A 7,322-nucleotide genomic window follows, 5' to 3' on the forward strand; every position below is an offset into this window, starting at 1 on the left:
AAAGATCTCCCCATGCTCATGGATTGGCAGGATTAATATAGTAAAAATGGCCATTTTACCAAAAAGCGATCTACAGATTCAATGCAATCCCCCATCAAAATACCAATCCAATTCTTCAAAGAGTTAGACAGAACAATTTGCAAATTCATCTGAATAACAAAAAACCCAGGATAGCTAAACTATCCTCAACAATAAAAAAGGACTTCAGGGGAATCACTATCCCTGAACTCATGCAGTATTACAGAGCAATAGTGATAAAAACTGCATGGTATTGGTACAGAGACAGACAGACCAATGGAACAGAATTGAAGACCCAGAAATGAACCCACACACCTATGGTCACTTGATTTTTGACAAAGGAGCCAAATCCATCCAATGGAAAAAAGATAGCATTTTCAGCAAATGGTGCTGGTTCAACTGGAGGTCAACATGTAGAAGAATGCAGATCGATCCATGCTTATCACCCTGTACAAAGCTTAAGTCCAAGTGGATCAAGGACCTCGACATCAAACCAGACACACTCAAACTAATAGAAGAAAAACTAGGGAAGCATCTGGAACACATGGGCACTGGAAAAATTTTCCTGAACAAAACACCAATGGCTTATGCTCTAAGATCAAGAATCGACAAATGGGACCTCATAAAACTGCAAAGCTTCTGTAAGGCAAAGGACACTGTGGTTTTAGGACAAACGGCAACCAACAGATTGGGAAAAAGATCTTTACCAATCCTACAACAGATAGAGGCCTTATATCCAAAATATACAAGAACTGAAGAAGTTAGACCGCCAGGGGACAAATAACCCTATTAAAAATGGGGTTCACCCCAGTGAACTAGACTGTCGGGGGAGGCGGCAATGGGGGGGGGTGGGGAGGGAACACCCATAAGGAAGGGGGGAGGGAAGGGGATGTTTGCCAAATGTACATAAGAAATACTCAAGTTAATAAAAAAAAAACAAAAAAAATGGGGTTCAGAGCTAAACAAAGAATTCACAGCTGAGGAATGCCGAATGGCTGAGAAACACCTAAAGAAATGTTCAACATCTTTAGTCATCAGGGAAATGCAAATCAAAACAACCCTGAGATTTCACCTCACACCAGTGAGAATGGCTAAGATCAAAAACTCAGGTGACAGCAAATGCTGGCGAGGATGTGGAGAAAGAGGAACACTCCTCCATTGTTGGTGGGATTGCAGACTGGTACAACCATTCTGGAAATCAGTCTGGAGGTTCCTCAGAAAATTGGACATTGAACTGCCTGAGGATCCAGCTATACCTCTCTTGGGCATATACCCAAAAAGATGCCCCAACATATAAAAAAAGACACATGCTGCACTATGTTCATCGCAGCCTTATTTATAATAGCCAGAAGCTGGAAAGAACCCAGATGCCCTTCAACAGAGGAATGGATACAGAAAATGTGGTACATCTACACAATGGAATATTACTCAGCTATAAAAAACAACGACTTTATGAAATTAAGTAGGCAAATGGTTGGAACTGGAAAATATCATCCTGAGTGAGCTAACCCAATCACAGAAAGACATACATGGTATGCACTCATTGATAAGTGGCTATTAGCCCAAATGCTTGAATTACCCTAGATGCCTAGAACAAATGAAACTCAAGACGGATGATCAAATGTGAATGCTTCACTCCTTCTTTAAAAGGGGAAAAGAATACCCTTGGCAGGGAAGAGAGAGGCAAAGATTAAAACAGAGACTGAAGGACACCCATTCAGAGCCTGCCCCACATGTGGCCCATATATATACAACCACCCATTAGATAAGATGGATGAAGCAAAGAAGTGCAGAAGTGTAGATCGCTCCTGAGAGACACAGCCAGAATACAGCAAATACAGAGGCGAATGTCAGCAGCAAACCACTGAACTGAGAATAGGACCCCCCGTTGAAGGAATCAGAGAAAAGAACTGAAGAAAAGCTTGAAGGGGCTCGAGACCCCATATGTACAACAATGCCAAGCAACCAGAGCTTCCAGGGACTAAGCCACTACCTAAAGACTATACATGGACTGACCCTGGACTCTGACCTCATAGGTAGCAATGAATATCCTAGTAAGAGCACCAGTGGAAGGGGAAGCCCTGGGTCCTGCTAAGACTGAACCCCTAGTGAACTAGACAGTTGGGGGAGGGGGCAATAGGGGGAGGGTGGGAGGGGAACACCCATAAGGAAGGGGAGGGGGAGGGGATGTTTGCCCGAAACCGGAAAGGGAATAACACTTTCGAAATATATAAGAAATATTCAAGTTTAACAAAAAACCCAGGATAGCTAAAACTATCCTCAACAATAAAAGGACTTCAGGGGGAATCACTATCCCAGATCTCAAGCAGTATTACAGAGCAATAGTGATAAAAACTGCATGGTATTGGTACAGAGACAGACAGATAGACCAATGGAACCGAATTGAAGACCCAGAAATGAACCCACACACCCTATGGGCACTTGATTTTTGACAAAGGCCAAAACCATCCAATGGAAAAAGATAGCATTTTCAGCAAATGGTGCTGGTTCAACTGGAGGTCAACATGTAGAAGAATGCAGATCGATCCATGCTTATCACCCTGTACAAAGCTTAAGTCCAAGTGGATCAAGGACCTCCACATCAAACCAGATACACTCAAACTAATAGAAGAAAAACTAGGGAAGCATTTGGAACACATGGGCACTGGAAAAAATTTCCTGAACAAAACACCCATGGCTTATGCTCTAAGATCAAGAATCGACAAATGGGATCTCATAAAACTGCAAAGCTTCTGTAAGGCAAAGGACACTGTGGTTAGGACAAAACGGCAACCAACAGATTGGGAAAAGATCTTTACCAATCCTACAACAGATAGAGGGCTTATATCCAAAATATACAAAGAACTGAAGAAGTTAGACAGCAGGGAGGCAAATAACCCTATTAAAAAATGGGGTTCAGAGCTAAACAGAGAATTCACAGCTGAGGAATGCCGAATGGCTGAGAAACACCCAAAGAAATGTTCAACATCGTTAGTCATAAGGAAATGCAAATCAAAACAACCCTGAGATTTCACCTCACACCAGTGAGAATGGCTAAGATCAAAACTCAGGTGACAGCAAATGCTGGCGAGGATGTGGAGAAAGAGAACACTCCTCTATTATTGTTGGTGGGGTTGCAGACTGCTACAACCATTCTGGAAATCAGTCTGGAGGTTCCTCAGAAAATTGGACATTGAACTGCCTGAGGATCCAGCTATACCTCTCTTGGGCATATACCCAAAAGATGCCCCAACATATAAAAAAGACACGTGCTCCACTATGTTCATGCAGCCTTATTCATAATAGCCAGAAGCTGGAAAGAACCCAGATGCCCTTCAACAGAGGAATGGATACAGAAAATGTGGTACATCTACACAATGGAATATTACTCAGCCATCAAAAACAATGACTTTGTGAAATTCGTAGGCAAATGGTTGGAACTGGAAACTATCATCCTGAGTGAGCTAACCCAATCACAGAAAGACATACATTGTATGTACTCATTGATAAGTGGCTATTAGCCCAAATGCTTGAATTACCCTAGATGCCTAGAACAAATGAAACTCAAGACGGATGATCAAAATGTGAATGCAGATCGCTCCTGAGAGACACAGCCAGAATACAGCAAATACAGAGGCGTATGCCAGCAGGAAACCACTGAACTGAGAACAGGACCCCTGTTGAAGGAATCAGAGAAAGAACTGGAAGAGCTTGAAGGAGCTCAAGACCCCATATGTACAGCAATGCCAACCAACCGAGCTTCCAGGGACTAAGCCACTACCCAAAGACTATACATGGACTGACCCTGGACTCTGACCTCGTGGGTTGCAATGAATATCCTAGTAAGAGCACCAGTGGAAGGGAAGCCCTGGGTCCTGCTAAGACTGAACCCCTAGTGAACTAGACTGTTGGGGAGAGGGCAGCAATGGGGGGGAGGGTTGGGAGGGGAACACCCATAAGGAAGGGGAGGGGGGAGGGGGATGTTTGCCCGGAAACCGGGAAAGGGAATAACACTCGAAATGTATATAAGAAATACTCAAGTTAATAATAATAAAAAAAAAAAGAAAAAGAAAAAAGAAAAAGAAAAAAAAAAGAAATATTCAAGTTAATAAAAAAAAAAAGAATAAAAAATCCTGGAAAGGGAAAAAAAAAATGTTAAGGAGGTGTTTTGGGTAGAGTGGAGAAGAAAACTGAAAGAGGAGAATCAAAATTAAATTTGTTTGAATCTCATAGTGATATTTAGTACTATGTATGATAATTAAAAATTTTAAAAACCAAATCGAAAATCTATTATTGTTTTATAGTAAATATTGTCATTGAACAATAGCAGTTCTTATAGTCAATGCAACCTTAAAAATGTACGTACAATATTTATATTGCCATGGTGATTCTTGTGTTATTTGTCCTATATGCAAAAAAATGTACATTCCTCTTTGTTTTATAGATATTTCCAATATTAATAATTTTATTTCTAAAAGTAATACATTTCATATGATATTTCTTATGCTTTATTAGTTTTGTTGTTATTATAAATACCTTTCTAGAAGAAGCTCTTATAGTGTATATATTCCATATATTCTATTTATATAAAATACATTTACAATTGCTAAAAAAAAAAATGAGTTGCAAACAAAAGATTTTTAATCGACTTTTTTATCCCTTTGCAAAAAATTTCAGTAAGCAATCCATCAACTTGCACACAATTATATAGCCACAGTATGAATTATAATGAAAACTATTAAATTTGCAGATGTAAAGAGGTCTCTAATTTTATTCTCAATCTTCTACGTGACTCTAAATGTCTAAATAAATTTGAACAAGTCATTTCTACAAAATTAATCAGCTTTGAATAACTGCTGGATATATCATCAATTCACAGTGTGATTATGAAAGTTCTTGAGTTTTATTGCAATACATTTCTTCATGATTTCTTACCCTCTCATAAGTTAACATTTACAATTTGTGAAATTAGTTCTGTATTCATTTATTTGGGAAGTCCATTGGTATTAATAGTGGACTCTCATGCTCCACATCACAAATATCACAATAAGTCTCCTAATATATTGGACAATAGTAAACAGAAATGTGACCAAGTTCCCATGTATCCTATCTCTAATATGATGACAGGAACCTGCCCATTGATTCCATTTGACATGAGAAACATATTGATAAGCAAGGGCTGCAGAGACATAGCTATAGTAACTTATACCTTCAATTCGGTTCAATTTTAATTAGTCAACTTTTTTTGATTCATTTATTTATTTTTTGTATGTACACTGTAGCTGTCTTTAGACACACCAGAAGAGGGTATCAGATCTCATTACAGATGGTTGTGAGCTACCATGTGGTTGCTGGGATTTGAACTCAAGACCTCTGGAAGAGCAGTCAGTGCTCTTAAACACTGAGCCATCTCTCCAGTCCATTAGTCAACAATTTGGTTGTTCAAACCGAAACATTACTGCATGCATTGCTTATTTTCCAGTAATTTTTGACTGAATATATTTTAAGGAAAAAAGCTACAAATTTGAGTCATGTATAAGATCACCTGCTGTGACAATCCTGTTATTTCACAAGGACAGAACATCAGTTGAAGTTTTTGTGTCCTCTTCCTATTTTGAGAGATTCTTTGTTTTCCTGGATTTCAGAAGAGTAAATCAACTTTGATATTAATTAAAGAATCTTTTCAAGGTTTTCAGTTGCATGTATTTTCTCATGTCTTTAATAAGAGATATTGTAGGGAAGGCTGCCTCACATTCTTTATATGCTTAAGGTTTTCCTCCATAATGGATTTTGAGCTAAGTTTTAAGATCAGAGGTATTTGTAAAAGACTTTCTAGATTCTTTACAAATGTTGTGTTTTCTCCTATATGAGTTCTTGTGTCTATTTAAAACAAGCTAACACATTCAGCCATATGAACTGAGCCACTACTGGATTCTTCATCTTCCCAATCGTACAGAGGTATCATCAGAATAGTTGGTTTGCTACGTCTGAGACATTCTAATAAATCCACGTTCAACATAGAGAGATCCCAGAGCATTTTACTAGTACACCTACATTTTTGGGATTTTTTTTGCACTAACCTATTGAGCAATAGATAATAGAATAACAATTGAGCTCCACACTGTTTGTCATCTATTTTCTGTCTTTCTCCTTGTGTTTTTACTTACCTACCAGGTGAAAAGTATCTGCATTTTACCTGGACCCACCATGAAACCTCAATAAAAAAAATTGTTTTGTAATACTCTCTTTAATTGGCAATATTATTGCACTTTTGAGACAGTTTGTTCACTCCACTGCAACTTTAGTAATATGCATGATTCCAGTACCAATAAGGGGAAATACCTAGAGTCTCTCAGTGGAAGCATAGGCAAGAATAGAAGACCTGACCTGAGCACAAGGTTAAAGCCCACCAGGGGAGAAGGCAGCTAATCAGAGTTGAGCTGCAGTGGTGGGTCCTCCCAATGGCTGGTGGGTAGGCTATTGAAAATTGGAAAAATTACTACCAAAATACACACCTCTGCAGATCTGGAAAAGCTGTGTATCAGAACTGGAAGCCTGTGCCAGGAACCAGTATTTTGAGCTGCTTCTGCATTCTCTGACCCTGACGAAGTCGCACATGTCACTCAAGATGCATTGGCCATTCATGGACTCCAGCAGGACCTGTCAGTCATAAGAGGAGGAGGGTTCTTCCAGGATTCCTTTTGCAGGTTCCCTGTTTGGCGTAAGTGATTTGGCCTGCGTAGCAGGCTTAAGTGATTTTGAGAGAGGGGATTTTAGAGTAGTTTAAAGCTTACAGCAGCAGAGTCTGACTCATGAGCACAAACAGTTAAAAATGCAGAAAGGCAGGTTGACTCATAAACCCTATGTCCCAGGGCTCTGGAGGGGCTGGGGAGAGAAGGAGATATTCCAGGGACCAGCAGGCCATTGAAGATAGGGAGGATAAACATAGCAAATTTCTGAGAAAGACATTCACCAGACATGGTCAAGTAAGTAATGAGCCCAGACCCCTGCCCCCGATCTTATGATACTGGCTTAAGCCCCCATTGTGTCGTGCAGATACTGTTCCAGGAAACCAAGGTTAGAGTTTAACCAGATGTTTCGTCAACTCAGATAAACATCAACCCTAGAGAACAGGAACCCAGGACTGTTCCCAGGAGATTAAGCCTGACCTTCCCCCAGATCTGCTTCCTGTTTGTGCAATAAGCTGATCGTGTGGCCACGCTAGGAACCCTCTGCCTATATAAACCCTAAGCCTCTGAACTTTGGGTCGAACTCCACTGCCCCTGTGTGGGATACAAGTCTTG

Source organism: Rattus rattus, chromosome 2 (assembly GCF_011064425.1).
Source record: "Rattus rattus isolate New Zealand chromosome 2, Rrattus_CSIRO_v1, whole genome shotgun sequence".
Lineage (NCBI taxonomy): Eukaryota > Metazoa > Chordata > Mammalia > Rodentia > Muridae > Rattus > Rattus rattus.